Genomic DNA, 20092 nt, shown 5'->3' with positions numbered 1-20092 from the left:
GAAGGAAGGAAGGGAGAGAGGGACGGACGGACTGACGGACGGACGTGAGGAGTCTAGTGATAGGCATAGCTAATAGTATATGAGTATATGTTAATATGCAAGCACAAATTAAATATTATAAGCACATCAGAGGGTAAGAAAAATCTTACTTCAAGAAAACAATGGTACTAGATAATTTTTTTATATTATATTATTAGTGCTACTAATAAAATGATATAAAGATTATCCTATGTTTACATTGAAGAATTATTAGCCTGTGGGGGAAAAACAGGTGGAAAAGTCAGTCTGTGATTGTGTAAGAACTGGATATAAGCCTAACCCTCTATGAGCACAAAATGTTTTACCATTTTTTCAACTATCTTTGGTATCCAAGGGGACTATTTCATAGGCTGGTGGCTGGTGTCTTAAACATGATAAATTTACAACTTACTGGTTTTTTGTGTCTTTTTCATTTTTGATGCATTCTGGGTGCCCTTGCATGACATGATGGAGTGAGGGTAATATTGAATTTTAATGTTATTGCTGCTATTCCTGTTGACTGTTTTTAGCACAAGTATGCCTACTTCTTTAATTCCTTCTTTTCTAAAGCCAGAAAACAGAAGTGTGCATAAACAGTCAGGAAAATTACTGTATACCCTGGGGACCCTGCATCGCATGCTCTGCCTGTTGTGAATGATGAATCAAAATGGAAAGGTTATCATTTTCATTAGCTAGGAAAGAACAAGACCATACTTTTCTCCAAGTGTAATTACAGTGGTTCACTGGCAACATTACACTGCAGTAATTAGTCTAAAGGTGTATGTGAGGTCAGTCCTTTGCACAGACACTAGAAATATTATTTTAGAGTTTAAGGTCACAGCCTTGTGTTTAACATGTTCCAGGCAGCTTAAAAAAAAAAAAAAAAAAAAAACTAATTTGACTGAGCTAAAGAAAGACATTTGACATTTCCCAGAGTTCATGCATTCAGAAACCAGTCAGGTAGAAAAATTGCATTTTATTATCTACAATAAAGAAAAAGCTTAGCTTCAGAAGTAACATGTCAGAATTTTTTTCTTCTTTTGTAGGATAAACAGAGATGAAATTCAAGTTTATTTGGGACTCGATGCTAATAATTATGAGGGTTTTTTATGTTTATGTATTTTAATCTCTACATTTCCCCGAGGCGAATGGTAGTAGTGTAGACAGAAAATTAATTGTTAGAATTGCTTTCAATAAAAGAAATTTCATTTCTTTATCTTAGCATAATTTATTAAGAAATAAATGTTTATATTACAGAATTTTTCAAATATGTACGTGCTTTTTTAAAAATTGTCACATTCATACCCTTAGCAACAAAGTGTAAATGCTAAAATCCTCAAACATAAACCCAAATAAGATGGGAGATAATTTTCCAAAATTGAAGTTCATATTTTCATATTGAAAAATATGAAAAAGAAACTGGAAAAAATAACTTTTTTCAATCATTTTTTTTGAGTAAATCAAAGTTAAAACGTAATTTATTTTAACTTTCCAATCTACTAGTGAGAACCTTAAGTCCATGTAGTCATTAAATAAGATAAACCTTTCTTACAAGATTTAGGATTGTGTGTGTGTGTGTGTGGTGTGTGTGTGTGTGTGTGTGTGTGTGTCCTTGTGTCCTTGTGCCCCTTTGGTGTCTGACAAAAACTATGGTGTACCCTTCTCATAATAATGTTTTTAAATGCATAAAATAAAATATATAAGATTACAAAGGAAACAAATTGCATTGAAGTGCACTTATCATAGTATATATTTTAAAAAATAAATAAAAAACCACCAAGCTCTTAGATTCCAGATTAAGAAATGAAGTTTTATCACAATATGTTTTTAAAAATAAACAAATACACACCAAGCTCTTGGATTCCAAATTAAGTACCTCTAAGAGGTGTTAGGTCAAATAGCCAGGCCATTTGTTTTGGATAATGACTGCCTTCTAGACCTGGATCTCTTTATAGATTTGGGTTTGGAGTTTGGTTTTTTTCCCCCCATCTAATGGTCATTTAATCCTGTTTATGAGTAAGTAAGAGGAAAGAAGAGGACATTCATTCAGTCACTTATTGCTACAGGAAACATACCCTTCTTTATCCAGTTGTGTATTTTTAAAATTGGGTATTATTCCCAAATGTGAGAATATGAGCATGGATGTGTCACAAGTAATACAGTTGATTACAAGTGAAAATTTATTTAGCCAAGTGAAAATATTCTAAAATATATAAAAATCAGTTCTTATTAACCACAAATGTTTCCCTACATTAAATCTGATTATGGCTGAGTTTCATTCTTAGGTTATTTTGGATTTCTTACAATTATCATTTTAGTTATTTCATATTTCCTTAGATAGATAGATATCAATATATATATTGAAGTACCTAAAGACACTTAGTACCCAACCTTTTCTTTTTCTTTGTCACTCAAACAAGTACGGTATAATTTATTTCCATTTTAAAAATACATCTTCAAAAGCATTGGAAGATTATTGGTCTCCTTTCTCCCTTTCTCTGTCAACTGCCACATTTCTCAACTCCTAATGACACTGACCTAAAAAGCAACATCTTTGATTGCCTGGACTCTATGAATTGGTTGCTTCACCTACTTATTTGGAAATTACCCCCATCTATAAAATAAAGGCTGTTTTTTAAAAGGATGTTTTTGAGAAATTAAACACGTTTAAGAAAGCAGATTTAAATTATACAGATTACTAATATAATTAGCTGTTGCTCCAAATATGTGTGTCCATGTGAATACACACACACGCGCGCGTGCACATGCACATGCTTTATCCCCATCTATTAAAATCCAGTTATGAAATATACCTACTTAAAATTGTTGACCCAGGGTCCCAGCACTGACAGATACTCCCAAAGGTACATATAGATCTAGATTAAATAAAGAGAAAAACAATGAGAATGGAAAATGCTTGCTTCAGAAAAATCAGGATTCAGGTTCAGGAAGTCTTCACACTTTTGGCAGCTTACATTCTTGGAAATTCATAAATACATAAAATTTGTAATAAAATAAATGTAGTATTTGAGATCACTTTATAAAAAGTCAAATACAAGTTCCTTGGTCAGAATTTAATCTTTGATAATACTGTTTCCATGGGAAATTCTGATTTCATTAAAATAATTTCAAGTTACAGCCTAATTTTCAAACCTCCCCCCCCCAAAAAAAAACAACAATTATTCATTTAAATCTGAAGTGCCAGTCACACAATTTTTTAAATGATCTATTTATCTATATCTATATATAGAGAGAAATATGCATATCTATAAAAACATATTTGTGGAAAATAGTTTATCCCATCTATATATTTTACATTTTCCCAAATTTAATTTTTATGCTTGTAAATAGAATAGGACAATGCCAGAATTAATGGTTATTATCCAATTCATATTACTACTACTTTATCTAGTTTATACCTTAATGTTTTATGTTGCTAATAAAAATTAACTTTTAAATCCCTTGGCACCCCTCCTTCCCATTAATCCATTACAAGGAAAAGAGTGACAGGTCATATAAAATAACATATAATTCTAACATCACTTAATACTTTATTTTGAAGTGAATTCTTTTGTTCTGTATGCTATTATGTCCTGAAGCTACCTTTTTAGTTCAATTTTTCAAGCTACAGTTTTACTTGATTTTTAATAAGTTCCTGTTAGATCCTGTTATGCTTTTACATAAGGCTTCTGGTTGTGCTAAAATAAAATGCAGAGATAAAATTAAACAAGATATATTCCTTTCAAATGTATTATAGTTGTTTTTTTTTTTTTAATTCCCAGTAGCAAAGATTTTCGTAATTCCTCTAGGAAAGGCTAAATTTATACAAATGGTCTTGCATCTTAGTGTCAAAAATTTGTGAACTGCACTACCTAGAGTAAAATTCTAATCCAATGCTCTATCTGGTGATTGATAACAATGATTTAGTGAAGTATCAAATATGGTGACTTTTCTTCTCAAATGGCAAGATGTCTGTGGACATGGATAGCAGGTGTGTGTGTGTGTGTGTGTGTGTGTGTGTGTGTGTGTGTGTGTGTGTATGTGTTTAAAAAGAGAGAGAACTAATTCATCTATCTTTGTATATAATCCAGATTTTAATCCTTGTTAGCCCATTTCATTTGTCCACTCCTAGACTGAAGATTTTTAGGATGAATCATTAACCATTAATTGCTAACATTATTGTCATCATTCAGAGCAGTGTCAGTGGATGGATAGTCTTGTGATTAGAGAGAGCCATCTGCACTCAGAGAGAGGACTATGGGGACTGAGTGTGAATCTCACAGCATAGTATTTTCACTTTTTTGTTGTAGTTTGCTTACATTTTGTTTTCTTTATCATTTTTTTCCTTTGTGATCTGATTTTTCTTGTGAAGCATGCTATTTATAGAAATATGTATGGAAGAATTGCACATGTTTAACATATATTGATTACTTGCTATCTAGGGAAAGGAGTGGTGAAATGGAAGGGGAAAATTTGGAACACAAGGTTTTTCAAGGATGAATGTTGAAAATGATATCTGCATATGTTTTGAAAATAAAAAACTTTAATTAAAAAAACATTATTCTCATTGTCATAAACAAAAGAAATTATCTGTAGTTCTGTGTTTTTGCCTTGGGCATTCTACCTGATCCACCTGTCAATTTTTTGACATATAAAACTCTTGGGCTAGTGGCACAACCATCACTAGGTCATGATGATGTCACTTCTTTAGTTAGTATTTTAAAAAATAGACTTGAGGCTCTCTCTCGCTCTCTCCCTCTCTCTCTCTCTCTCTCTCTCTCTCTCTCTCCACACACACACACACACAAACACACACACACACACACACACACACACACACATATATACATATGCATAAAATCAAGTCACAGATTAGTCTGTTAGGCTCCATGATTACCTCATTATTATGTCTCTTAAATTTAAATTTAAGTTAGCTTCAATATGAAGAGTGGACTTTCTTACCTTGCAAAATCTCAGTTGGAATAGAACCAGAATTGTGTACTTTGCCACATGAAAAGACCCTAATGGCATTTGAAATCTGTTCTTCAGTTGCAACTTCAGCTAGGGAGGGATTGACTTGTTAAAGTCAAGGTGAAAAGATCAGTGGTTTCAGCATTGCATGACAATTTGTTGAGAATACTATGGAAGTGTTCAACTCATCTTTCTAGGATCATGTCCTTAATTATTAATGAATATGGCTCCATCAACAGTGAGTAGTTAAAATGTACCATAGGCCACATAGTTCAAATGCCAAATGTATACTTGTCAGAAAGACGGTTTTATGGAGAATTCACACCGAGCAAGCACTCATTTGGTGGTCAAAAAAATATATCAAGACACTCTAAATGTCTGTAACTAAATGTCTAATAACTTTAGAATTGATTTGTGATGTGAAATACACTGCCACAGGACCACCCAGAATGGCATGTCCTTATCAGGGAAAGTGCTGTGCTCTGTGAGCAAAGGAGAATTGAAGTAGCCCAAAAGAAACATGAGGTGTACAAAGTCAGAGCAGGATCCACACAAATGTTCATTTGGACTATTTGTGCCTGACCTATGGGAAAGCATTCTGAGTTCTGTCAGAACACATTGTAATTTGACTCTAGCATAGTGGTGTCATTTTGGTCCTCTTTGAGAACAAAGTCCAATAGCCAACCAGCCGACCAATTAATGAGCTAATTAAACATCTCCACCCAGATATCCTGCCAGAACTTTATTTTTTTTTACTTAATTTTAACCAATAGAAACTCACTTTATCCCTCACACTGAAAAAAAAAATCCTTTTTAAACAAATATGTTTAGTTAAATACCTATATTGGCCATATCCAGAACATTTATGCCTCAAACTGCACTGAAGTCTATCACCTCCATAAAGTGGAGCCTGCCAACACTTCAAATATAGCATGTCCAAAGTTAAACTCTTCATCTTCTTTCTAAATCAACAATTTTCTCCACCTTTCTTATTACTATTGTTGGTGCTACCATATTCCCAGATAGCTTAAAACCTCAAAGTTATATCTGATCCATTTCTCCCTATCATTTACTCCCTATCCCACTTACCCAGTTCATTCTAAAATTTCATCATTTTTACTCTAGCAATATTGTTCAAGTGCCTTCCCAACTTTCTCATCCCAATTCCCTCAAATTCAGACACTTAATTAACTCTCAAGTGGAGTACTATAATTGTTTCCTAAATAATCTCCTTGGCTCTAGTCTCCCCTCTGCAAGTTCACCATCATATAACTGCCAAAATAATCTCCCTTGGAGAACTATTTGAAGTTTTTGACATGAACAACAGGAATAAAATAAAGTTATAAGCTCACTGTTATTTCTGATTTATCTCCAGAAGTGTTAGCTATAGTAATCAAAAAAAGTTAAAGAAATAAATTATTAGTTTTGGCAAAGAGGATATTAAATATTATTTGTGAGTAATGTTTATAATTTATCATAAAAGCCCAAGAAAATCAACAAAAAAATGGGATAAAGAACTTCAGCAAAATGGTAGAATATAAGATAAAGCCACATATCATTAGCTTTCCTATATACTTTAATTTATCTGTGATCTCTTTCAACAAAAGTATTGTCTCTAAAGATGATTACAGTGTTTTATTTTTCTTTTTTCTTAATTTGAGGAGGGTGGATTGGAGAAGGGAATAAAGAAAAGTTTTGTCTTTGTTTCCCAAAATAAAGGAAAAAAAGGTAGAAAAGAGGGTCACTGAAACCTGTTTTTGAAATGAAGAAAAGGAGCAGGAAAGCCAAAAAGTAATTGCACACAAATAAGCCAGCTTTAATAGTAACAAATTAAATTATATACTTTAAAAGATAAAAAGTACATAAATTATAGAAATTTATTTTCATTTATGACTCTCTCTGTCCTGTTTTATGGGGAAGTTCTTATTTAAATTGATATTTATTAAGTTGTCAAAAATTAGAAAAAATTGAATAAAAGTTACAAGAAGAAAAAAAGTAAGTAATGCTTTGTTGCCTATATATACCTGTCTTGCACTTCTTCAATGATTTTTGGGGTAATGCCCAGTGAATGAATGAATAAAAGACTTTTTAAACAGTTACTTCATGGAAAACACTGTGCTAATCCCTAAATTACAAACATCAAAATAAAATAATCTAATCCTGAGAAGCTCACGTTCTCAGGGGGAGACAATACATATGGAAGGTTTTTGCAGCAAGTGAGATGGAAAGATTTCATGGTCTTTAGGTTACAGCAGCAAACAGATATTAATGCCTCTTCTTTAATATTTCCACTAATAAAATCACATCTCTTTTAAATAGATATAATTGAGCTGTTTTATAGTAACAAGTATTAGGGGGCCAAGAATGGTACTTTTTGATAACTTCAAGAAATCTGCGGGAGCAGTTGCCATGTTCTTTTTCCAAATAAATTGCTTCCTAAAAGGTCTTAAATTCAGTCTTAGGTATCTCCCAAGAGAATCTAAGGTGAGCTATAGTAGAGGTAATAGTGGTAGTTTGATTTGCCTAACTCATGCTGCCTCCTCTCTCTCCCTCAGGGGAGGAGGCTGCCTTCCCTTCCCTGTGGATAGCAATTGTTTAACAGTTTGTGAGGATGGCTAGCCTTCTCCATAGGAGTTATTTCCCTGGATGGTAATTGTGATTGTAGCCATATAACACATAGTTGAATAAATATTTGTTTTATTAAAAAAAAAAAAAAAAAAGGATAGACTTTTGTTCCAAGGAAAAGTTTGGAATTAGTGAAAGAATAGTTTTACAAAATTTTCCTTGGCTTCCTTCAAATCTCAGTCAAAGCTATATCTTCTGCAAAAAACCTTTAATCCTACCACTTTTCTTCGATTTATTGTTATCTTATATACATTTGACAGAGGCAGCTTTGCACAGAGAATAGTGTGCTGGGCCTAGACGTGATTTCAAATCTGACCTCAGACATTTACTAGCTGTATGATTCTAGGCAAGTTATATAAATGCTGTCTGCCTCAGTCTCCCAAACTGTAAAATAGGGATAATGATATCACCTAGGGTTATTGCAAAGATCAAAAGAGAAAATATTTGCAAAGCATTTAGCACAATACTTTGAATAAAGTAGACACTATATACATGATTGTTCTCTTCCCCTCTCCTCTTCATTTGTACATGGCTTTTTTGCATGGATAAAGGAGATAACTCATTTGACTGTGAGCTCCTGTACAATAGAGAGTGTTTTACCTTTCTTTTTGGGTTAGTCAATAATTAAATGATTGTTGACTAACTGACAAAAGCAATCCAGCCCTCTTGCTTTTTCCTTTTAAATCCTAGTCCTTGTTCATCATCTATGCAAATCTTTCTCTGATATACGTACTAGTCCATGAACTCTAAGGATTTGCTCTTCAACTGTATTTCATAATCCTTAATTGCATATTGTTATGGGCCAGTCACTGGAAATGACAGTACAGTGCTTATGTACTTAGTTTACACCTTTAGAATTCACACCTTTAAGAGAGTTTATATAAGGAGAACCCACTAAAGGACAAGCTCACTAAAGAAGGAGCCCCTCTCAGAGGCAAGACAGATTCATTCCAACTTCGCCCTTTGTGCTGGCTGGAGACATTCAGAAGAAGAGAGACTGAAGCTGGAAGAGACAAAGGACTAGTGGCAAGAGTTCTCAGAACCAAGAAGAGAGATAGGCCTCTAAGAAAGCTAACTGGGCTATTTTGAAGGAAACAGGATTTGGATTTTAACTCCTGGCTTCATTTGAGGTGACTGTTACTCAGAACTAAAAGAAAGGCTGCTCCCAGAAGCCCCCCAAGAAACCTGCTCACAGAGAACATTATAATTTAGAGAAGAGAACATTACAGCATATAATAAACAATCTTTAGCTACTTGGGATTTTTCCCCTTTTGAATGTTTATTTCAAATTCTTCTGAGTAATTTGAGTCATATTTCTACATAAATTTGACAAAATCTAAAGAAAAAAATGGTAGGGAAATAAATTAAAATTTGCATATATATACTCCAGAGAAGTTAATGAAAGATAAAGAAAAGAAAAGAGAACTATACCAAAGTATTCTTAGTAGTATTTTTTATAGTAGGAAAGAAATGGAAAACAGTATCTATTAATTAAGAAATACTTTTTAAACCCATGATGCATGAATATAATGGAATATTATTTTTCTAATACAAATTTAGAGACAAATTTTCCCTTAAAACTTCTTTAGCTGCATCCCATATTCTTGTGTATATCTTTCATTATTGTCATGTTCTTTGATGAAATTTTGTGTTTCTTTTATTTGTCCTTTGATTCTACAATTCTTTAGATTTATTTATTCTCCAACTAATTTTTAATTCTTCAAAGGTCATTTTTTAAATGTAATTTTTAATGTAGTACATGTAGAATAGATAAATATTTAGTATTTCTATAATGCTTTTCTATACTTGTTTCTGAAATGTTATTTTCCTTATTGCTCGTTTAAAAAAAAAAAAATCTCACCCCCTTACCAGTGCATAAAATTATGTATCACCAAAGAGCTGTTATTGCTATAGGTGTTATATGTTGTTGTTGTTGTTAAATTAAAATTAAAAGACATGAAAGGAATATTTTGGGGTTCCCCACTATTATAGTTTTACTATCTATTTTTGTGTACAATTTGATGAATGTTCCTTTAAGCATTTAAATACTATGCTGTTCAGTGCATATGTAAATTATTGATATTGCTGTATTATCTTTGTTGCCTATTTATACCACATAGATATTTTATTGTATCAATTATGCTTATTGTGTCCATTTTTATTACAGTCTAGTTTGAAATCATGATTACTACCCCTGACTTTTTAATACACCTGAAGTATAACAGATTCTATTCCAGGCCTTCATTTTAGCTCCTTGTTAATTTTTATGTTTCAAGCATAGTTCTTGTATATATACAATGTTGTTTAATTTTTTTTCTAATCCATTTTGATGTAGGTTTCTGTTTTATAAGGGAATTCATCCCAATTTCTGGTATAATTTGTTTTGTTTTTTTAACTTCTGAATTTTCCTTCAGTCCTGGTACTTTTATTCCCAGTCTATTGCTCTTTTGTTTCTTTGGTGAGACTTATCATTGCATATTATTTCCTCCTCAGATCTTTCAGAGTGTCAAGATCATATTTAAATAATTGAAGGAAAAGTTAATCAAATTTTAGATAGAAATAGACAGTAAAATTAAAGATAGTGGGGAACCTCAATATTCCCCTTTCTGTTCTGCCAATTATTTTTGCTGAACAGGACATAAATTCTGCTAATTCTCTTTTCTTTTTTAAATCTCTTAATAATAAGGTATTTTGGTTCCATTTCTTGTTGGGAGTTCAAATGTTGGAGTTGTTGTTTTTCTCAATACACAGCCAGTTTAGCTTAGAGCCCTCCGAATGTCTCCAAATCCAAGGGTTTTGTCCTTCAGCCTCCAACCAGCACAGAGATGGAATGAATCTCTTGTCTCCTTCACGTGGGGCTCGGCTAGCTTTCTGGTGAGTCTTTCAGACCAGCTTGGTCTCAGTGCGGGGAGTGCAGGAGCCCAGCCACCAACTACAGTGGTGTGAGATGAAGATGAATCTGGTTGTCCACTGAACTCTCACTCGTAACTTTATCCTCTGAAGACTCTTCATCTGCCACCAGCCAGCCAAGTGGAATATATTCTGCCTTGCCTCGGAGAGAGGGCTTCTGGTGTAATTCCGCTGAAATCTGTCAAAGTGCTCTCCGTCTACACCAGAGTCGCTCCTCTCCAGTCCAGCTGAACTCTCTTCTAGACCAGCCAGCCAAGTGGAAAATGTATTCTGGAATAGCTCTCTCTCCTCATTGGCCTTATATGTGAATCTTCTGAGAGAATGGGATTATGGGTTTTCTCCCATAGTGCTCTCTGGCCCAAAGAGCTTTAAGGGAGGTGTGAACACAAAGGTGTAAACACAAGCATTGTACTAATTAGTTCTACTTAGTACCTTGTTTCAGGTTCTGGCCAAAATCTTCTTGTAAGATTAGATCAACTCTAATTAGTTAGCAGTTTGTAAGGATTCCAACAATTTCTCCTCTAGCATCTATCTCATTACATGTTGGAGTGTTTCCTTTTATTTTGGAGTATTTTTTCATAGGCACTTGAAATCTTTTACTAAATCTGAAGACATATCTGAAAACACCAATTGAAGAGTCTCAGAGCTTCTCAGTCTCTTTCCCTGAGAAATCTGTTTACCAACATAGATCCTTGCCCCAGGTGATTTACAGGTAAACAGAACTGATCCCCATTGGGTGGCAGCCTCTTTCCCTCAGACTTAATGGAGTGCCAGACAGGCCCCTCATATATAGTGTCTTATTCTAGTATTCTGACCCACTCCTTCTGTTTCTCAGTTCTCTGAACTACCACCAGCACTTTATGATACCAGCCAACTGGTATTTTGGGGTTGACTTTTGTAGGGAGATCAAAATAAGCATCAGTTAATTGCTTTTGTTTTTGTTTTGTTTTTTACCTTCTTTGGGGCTCCAGGTTTCCTAGACCGTAGATGCTGGCCTTGTTTTCTTTCATGCATAATTTCTATTTGGGTGGTATTTGAGAGGACATGAAGACCAGAAAAAATGTCTAAACTTTCCTCTTGTTGGTCATGTGATATACAAATCTCCACAGTTATGACTGTTAAATGTATATTTACATTTATCTTGTCCACTTGTATTTTATCTCCTCTTCTTAACTTATCAATAAGATGATTAAAAAAAGTTTGCCTAATACTCGTGGTCTTTTAATAACACAATCTGTTTCTTCTTTTTTTTCTCTTTGCCATTCCCCTCCCTCCATTGCAAGGTTTTTTGTTGTTGTTGTTTTAGGTTTTTTTTTTTTTTTTAACTTTTTTAATCCTCTCTTCATACCTCTCCTCGCACTGAAATTTTTTTTGACTTGTGACTGCTCCTTTACTTACCTTGTACTACCTCTTTCTATCCTATTTCTGTATTGAGTTATGTATTTATAGAGTAGGTAGGTAGTTCAGTGGATACATCATCAGACCTGAGTTCAAAATCAGCCTCAGACACTTACTGTGTGACATTGGGCATGTTACTTTTGTCAGATCTAATTTCCTCAATGAGAAATGGGATTAATAATCCCACCTATTTCCTAGATTTGTTGCGAGAACTAAATAAGACAATAATCATAAAGCACTTAGCACTGTTTGGCACATAGAAGGTGCTATATAAGTGTTAATTATTATTAGCTATTCTACATTATACTCTTAGTCAGGGTGTGTGTGTGTGTGTGTAAATATATCTCTTCCTTTGTTCAATTCAGAAGTTACTGAGATCCAAGGGATACCTGTTTTCCCATATTCCTTCTTTCATGTTTGCATATTCTTTACCTTATTCACCCCTAGTATGTGATAGTGAGTTCCATTTCCTTCTTCCTCCTTTTTATCCTAGTGTAGTCCTTCCCATTTTCTTTTCCTAATATCAAAAAGAACAAAATCACTCTAGGCCATCTGCCATTCTTATTCAATTTTTTTCTCTAATTTTTGACTATTTTAGGAATCTGAGAGAACATTTGTTTCTTCCTGTATTTAAGCATGTATATAATTCTTTCTCACACAGCCACCTCTAATTGATAAAATGTGTGTACCTTTCTATATGTTTCTTGTTTCCTTTGAAAACATTTCAAAGTATCTATTAAGCTCTGACTTTTTAATCAAATACTTTTTAAAAATACTTTATTTCATTAAAGATCCTTTTTTTTTTCAATTAAGGTTATATTGTTTTTTTCCCAGGAAGTTATTCTTGTACAGTGCTTTCCAAGTTCTTTATTCCCTAAAAGTGATAGATGCCACTCTTTTAGGGAATAAAGAACTTAGAAAGCATTGTTATATAAACAAACAAAAAAAAAAAGCTTAGTAGACACTTTGAAATAAAAATTTTTTGACCAGGAATTTCTGGATTTGGGTTATGATGTTTCTGGAAAGATTCATTTGGAAACTGGGACACTAATGCATTGTTGGTGGAGTTGAAAATGATTCAGCCACTCTGGAGAGCAATTTGGAACTATGCCCAAAGGGCTATAAAACTGTCTATATCCTTCAATTCAGCAGTGTCACTACTAAGCCTATATTCCAAAGAGATCATAAAAGAGGGAAAAGCACTTACATGTATAAAAATGTTTGTAGCAGTCCTTTTTATAGTAACAAGGAACTGAAAATTAAGTGGATGTCCATCAGTGGGGGAATGCCTGAATAAATTATAGTATATGAATGTAATGGAATATTACTGTTCTATAAGAAATAATGAGTAGGCTAATTTCAGAAAAGCCTGAAAAGACTTATATGAACTGATGCTAAGTGAAATGAGCATTCTTATAAATTTGACACAGTTCTTTATATATTTTAGAAATGAGACCTTTATCAGAAACACTGTCTATAAAGATCTTTTTTTCCCAGCTTTGTAATTCCCTTTTAATTTTGTTTCTGTTGGTTTTGTTTGTGCAAAAACTTTTTAATTTAATGTAATCAAAGTTGTCCATTTTGCCTTTTATAATGTTCTCTAGCTCTTGTTTGGTCAGTCCAGTTTTCTTATACAATACTTGGTATCTTCTTTACTCCTGTCACAGTATGTTTTCTAGTATATGTATTTGTTTACATTTGGTATTGCAGCAATAGACCACAGGTGCACAGAAGACAGTGATTATTTCATGTTTTCATATTTGTATCCCCATTCAGCTCAGTCCCTCACAGATTGAATTGAATTGAATTGAATTGATCTATATTCTTTCTTTATCTTAGTCATAAAGATTAGTGACTTTATCTTAGTCACTATCTTAGACATAGTGATATATGTCACATCCCACCACTCAATTAGCTTCTTAAGTTCCTTGAGGACAGGAATGGTCTTTTATTTTGGTGTGTCTAACACCTTTCAAAATACCTTAATTATCTTTGTTGGTGGATTTTTTTAAATGGATTTGTAATGACTTTGATCTGAGTGAACAGTACTTCCAGTACAACTCCTCCATGATTGTCCTTTACAGTTTGTAACTGTGTTCTCTCATAAATCCTCCATAATCCACCCAACCTGCTGATATTTTCTTTATGTTCTTTAAGACTACTAGATCAGCCAGGCTTGGTATTGCATACTTGTAATACTGTCTACTGGGGAAATCTGGTAGATGTTTTGAGCTTAAGAGTTATGAGAAGCAGTTGATGGAATTGATCAAGCATTCATACTGAATCTATCATCAGTAGAGGAGTGGGACATCAGAAGCTATACAAAGAAAGAAATATACCCTAGTCAGAAATGGAGCAGCTCAAAGACACCAGGATGATCCAGAATAATGTCAGGATTCTGAATGACCACTGTACTTCCTGCCAGGATAATATAGAGACCTGGTCTCAGAAAACAAAACAAAAAAAAAAAACTAGATTGTTTTATATCATGCAGCATTTGCTAAACTGAATTAAATTAAGTTTAGTATTCCTCTCCCCTTATCATGCACTCATCAGACTGCCCTAGATGTTAATTTGAATTAATTGGGAGAAAGTTTGGGAGAAGAGTATGATCTGCCCTGGACCTCCTTTGTGGATGGCCCTTTCTAGTGATGAATCACCTTCAAATGCTTATCTACGTATTTTGCCCTGGGTCCTACTTCCTAACATTTTTTTTTCTAAAAGATTGTCTCTAAAAGATTAAAATCTCTTCACAGACTAAGAGGCAAGTGACAACTAGAGTCATAGAATGATCTACCTAGAGGTGGAAGGAACCTCAGAAGCTTTTGAATCCAACGAAATTGAGTTGTTAGAGGATGTTGGTGATAGAAGGCTTCATGGAGATAAGGAATCTTGAACTAATTATTAAAAGATGTGTAATTGGAGGAAAGGGGAGGAAAGGGGATCCCAAGTGAGAAGAAAAGTACACAGAAAGAGATGGTTATCAACAGTACATTTTGAGATATAGAAAGGAGATGACGTTGACAAAGGTACTTTATCTCTCTTAGTCTGAATTTTTTAAAATTGGAAAATGAGGAGTTGGTTAGATGTGATGATTTGATGAGGTCCTTCCTAGAAATAGAAGCATCGTTGCCTCTATATACAATTTTCCTACCATCTAATGTTATGCCAGAGAAACTGAGCTAGATAGAGATTAGAGAACAATTTAATAATTTATTTAAATTGGAGAGATTTACTGGGACCAAATGGATCCATGGTTTGGCCCCAGGGCTGAATGAGACTATCCTCACAAAGAATCTAGCTGCAAATGTCAGATACAAGAATCTTTTATAGGCTAACAAGAACAGTGACATAATGGGGCAGGTACCTGAATGGGGATGACCTAATGGGGAGAGGCACCTAGGATGACATAATGGGAGGTACTGGAGAGGCTCCTGATATTCTAATGATGTCTAAAATGGAAAAAGACCTTTATCCCACCAACATTAAGGAATGATTATAGCCTGAAGTCTAAGATATAAGACCTTTATCCTATCAAACATTAAGAGGGAATGGTTATAACCTGAGGCAGAGTAACTGAATAGGACAATTAGGGAAACTGGCTCAGTCATTAAAGGGGAACTGTGGCACAACATTCCACATTCTCTTTTCTGGTTATTCAAATCATTGAATTACCTCAATTTTGAACAACCCTATGTGAAGTAAATAGACCAAATAAAACAAAAATAAAGCTAGAACAGTGTAAAGACTTATGGCAAGGACAAGTCTCTCCCTGATAACCCCAGAGTTAATCAGCAATACACAAAGTTCCTTATTTCAGTCATGTCAGATCCTCTGCAGTTGGGGAATATATGGACAGTTCACTGTGAGTTAGGTCTGTGCTCTTTTATGACTCGGCCTCTGCTTACAGAGCAGCAGGGCTCAAGACAGTCGTGCTGCCCATTCAGAGGGGCAACCAGATCCAGGGGAGAAGGTGAGGCTGGGAGTAGCTCTACCTGTGCCTGCCCAGAGGAATAGACAGGGCTGCAGAAAGGATCATATTTCTGAGCAGATTATGCACAGTGAGAGCAAGGTAGACAAATCCCAAACTTTTAGAGGCCTGATATAAACTACAAGATCCTTTTAAGTATGCTGAAATACTAATTAATGACCTGGGGTAACAGGAGTGGAGAAACATTGCAGAGAGACTGCCAGCCCCAAGACAGGTATCCAATTTCTGCTTGTTTCTAAAAAATCCCAAAAACTGAGTCTGCCAGGGCAATTCCAACAGAATAAAGGGTTCCAAGGTTAAAGCATAACCATCAAATCATAGTCCAGTAAATTTAAGCAAGGAGTAAAAAATGATAAGGACTGCTTAAAGGACTTCCAATTAAATTAAAATAATAAGATAGGGGGTGGGGCAGAAGTGCCTAAGAAAATACACCAGTTTCCCCAATTTCCTATTTCTTCCTCCCCTTTTTTTCCTTACAGAAAGGAATATCATATAACCATTCCACATATAAATCCCAAGAGTGAATCGAAATTCCTATACATATACATAACAGATTAAAAATCCCTCAAACATAACAGCAATAGTTACACAAGTTTAACAGTTTCTATCCCAAGTCTTAAACACAATAATACAGTTAAAATTCTAACAATTCAGACACTTTCTCACTCCCCTATGTCAGTCCAAATTACATCAAGAGCAGGGACTATGGTTTTCTCAAAAGCTTCTTCCTGCTGAAAATGGGCAAAGATGCTCAGTCCAGGGAGGGGGATGGATATAGTGTAGCATGCTGACAATCAAAGCTCATCTAGGTCCCAGAAGCAAGTCAATATATTTGTAATTTGACTAAATCTAACAAAGAAAAGTTAGAACAGTCTGAAATAGAAAGACTGGTCCACAAGGACTGCTACAAGATGTGAACTCTCATTAGTTATAAACCTTTAAAAAAAAATTGAATATCCAGACACAATATCTAGTAACCGATAAATGACCAGACTGAGTACTTATTTGCTCAAGTATTTAGGATATAATGATTACAGATAACTAGATTAGAAACAGCAAGGTATGACATAATTGAATTGCATTAACAATTTCTTATTGACCATTGCTCTGATTATAGAAATCAGTTAAAGGAGGAAAAAATGCGCTGACATATTAACTGCAAACCCAAGAAATTTTACCACCAATAACAAATCTCATTAACCAAAGTTTCGGACAAATCCTAAACAGATATTTACCATAACCTTATATTTATACAAATCAGTTTGTTCTGCTCCTTTTAGCCAAGAACCAGGTGGCTACAACTTGATAAAAAAAAAAAAAAAAAGTCTGGAACAATTTAGAGGGAGGGGAGAGGAGAGACTTCCACATGGCTGCCCTTCCCCCCACTCCATCTCCAAAGAGCCAGGGGGGAGGGAAGGCAAACTAAACTTCAGCCCAGGCTAACTACATGCTCCATTCCTGAAGTAGCAGAGAACAGTGTGTGTGTGTGTGTTGGGGGGAGAGGGTGGGGGGTAAGTTTAAATCTTCACAAAAGATCCCTACCCCATCCAAGGGGATTTCATAAAACCCATGTATCCAGCAGAGCTGGATTTAAAGCATAACATATAATGTTATAATATAGATAACAAACTCTGAACCAAAATACAGCTTTAAATTCCCAACGATGTAAAACTGTTTTTCCTATTATTTTTCAAATAATGAAACAGCATAGTTTTTCTTTCTCTCCCTCTGGCCCCCCATGGCTATTATTCCCAATGGACTTCTTCCAAGCTTCAACTTGGTCAGAGTTGGAGCCTTCAGAAAAGTCAGATCTTTTTTGCTACATACTTTACCTAATTAGAGGCATGTTACCCCTTTCAGGCAAGTTAACAAAACTTCACTTTAAAAAGCTATTCTTTTAAGATCTTATGCTTAAAGATAACTAAATCTAGCCTGCAAAGGCAATAGTAAAATTATTTCCCAAATTTAGCATCATCCTAAAATTCCTAATCAAATGTTTTCTCCAGCTGGAGTTCAGAAGTAATTATACTAAGTACAGTTGCAACATTGAAATAACCAATCCCCAAATTTCTTGATCATTGTTCTTACATTTAACAGAGTTCTTAAATTAACAAAATGGACAAATAAATCACACAGAACACAGAACACACATAGACTGTGCAGTCAAAACCTTTAACACACAGACCAGGGGCTATCTGGAAAGAATATCCCTGAGGGAAGTTGTCAGCTCCAGAATCTTCCTTCCCATAATCCAAACTGAGCCCCCCCCCTTTTTTTTTTTTTTTGTTAAGCTGGATGGTGTCTTAGAAAAAGACACCCAGATTTATACTCTGGAATGCCCAGAGTTGTGCCAACTGGCAAACAACCAGATGTGTCTTAGGATACATTCAGGTGGGTTCCCTGCATCCAGAAGACCCTACTCCCAGAATTCATGCTCATCAGCATTTCATAATTCTGGGAATCCAGATGCTAGCATACAGAACAGAACAGAACAGGTCTTAAGACTTAACCAGAGGGTACCCCAAAAGGTACCCAGACAGACTTACTCTCCTGTGGCTGAAATGGGGGTGTCTCCCATCAGGCTGTTGGGGCTGGAAATTGCTCTTTCCTGGAAGCTCTGGGAAAAAAAATCCAGGGGGGCTGACCTCTCCAGACCAAGAATTCAGATCCACACGTACCCTAACACCCAAGGCAGAGACCCAAAAGTCTCTTATCTCTAATCATGCTCATTTTCCAGCATCTTGCTGGGGAGCTCCAAAATGTAATGCCAGAGAAACTGAGCAAGATAGAGATTAGAGAACAATTTAATAATTTATTTGAATTGGAGAGATTTACTGAGACCAAATGGGTCCATGGTTTGGTCCCAGGGTTGAATGAGACTATCCTCTCCAAGAATCCAGCCGCGAATGTCAGATGTAAGATTCTTTTATAGGGTAACAAAAACAATGACATAATGGGGGAGATACCTGGATGGAGATGACCTAATGGGGAGAGGCACCTAGGATGAGGATGATATAATGGAGGCAGGTACTGGAGAGGCTCCTGATATTCTAATGATGTCTAAAATGGATAAAGACCTTTATCCCATCAAACATTATGAGGGAATTATTATAGCTTAAGGCAGTGGTTCTCAAACTTTTGTTTTCAGTATCTTTATCCTATTAAAAATTATTGAGGATCTCTCCAAAGCGTTTTTGTTTATCTGGGTTATATTTATAGACATTTACCATATTGGAAATAAAAACTATTTTTGAATTTGTAGACCCTCTAAAAGGGTTTCAGAGATCCCCAGGATTCTCTAGACCATATACTTTGAGAACCACTGCCTAAGGTCTAAGATATAAGACCTTTATCCTAACATTAAGAGGGAATGGTTATAAACTGAGGCAGAGTAACTGAATAGGACAATTAGGGAAACTGGGTCAGGACATTAAAAGGGAACTATTGCACAACACTAATAGAACTACAAGGAGGCAGTCATCTATAGCCTTCCACATTTCACAAGACAAATTATTTAGGATAAGAATTATCATAAATCACACCTATCTACTTAGCATGACTTAGTATTCTTGGGAAACAGGTATACTCTCCCTTACAATATAAAAATGCAGACATCATCTATTGCTATCACTATTAGCACTACATTCAATACATATTATATGAATTGTTAAATATGTATAGCTACCCACCTGTATTAATTCTATTACTGAGAAGAAAGCAACTTAACTCCTTAATATTCTACAATTTCCTATTATATTAGATTAACTTTCTGAAAACTTAATAATGTTAGCTGAAGTATAATTGCAGGCTTCTTCAAGAACCATTGACAGGTACTTATCCTAAGTTATAAGCAGTTCATACTGTGAACTGTGTACAAACATTGAGTTTTCTCTCACAGAGATATGCTTCAATACAATCCAGGCTCACCCAATATATTTCATGAGCATAGTCATTGAAGCACCAACAGAAAGTTGAAAAAAGTTTTGTCTGCATCTTGATTTTTGAACAACTAATGCTTAACTCTTGTTATCTTTCATGGATAAGCCTCTTGTAACTGTCATCTACAAGACCTTGCAATCTTTGTCTAAAGGCCATCCCTCCAATCAGGAAATTTTTTTTTTTTTTGAGTTTGGTAATTTGGCTTTTATAGAATTGGTTTTTGTTTTGTTTTGTTTTTTA

The 20092-nt window shown here is 34.7% G+C and overlaps 1 protein-coding gene across 2 annotated transcripts in view; it reads left to right on the top strand.

Moving 5' to 3' along the window:
- The window catches only part of CDKAL1 (CDK5 regulatory subunit associated protein 1 like 1), a 647858-nt gene that overhangs the window by 596623 nt on the left and 31143 nt on the right, over window positions 1-20092 (top strand). The window lies entirely within an intron of this gene.

This window comes from Antechinus flavipes, chromosome 1 (assembly GCF_016432865.1).
Source record: "Antechinus flavipes isolate AdamAnt ecotype Samford, QLD, Australia chromosome 1, AdamAnt_v2, whole genome shotgun sequence".
NCBI classification, from domain to species: Eukaryota; Metazoa; Chordata; class Mammalia; order Dasyuromorphia; family Dasyuridae; genus Antechinus; species Antechinus flavipes.
This window is presented reverse-complemented; position numbering and strand designations above follow the sequence as displayed.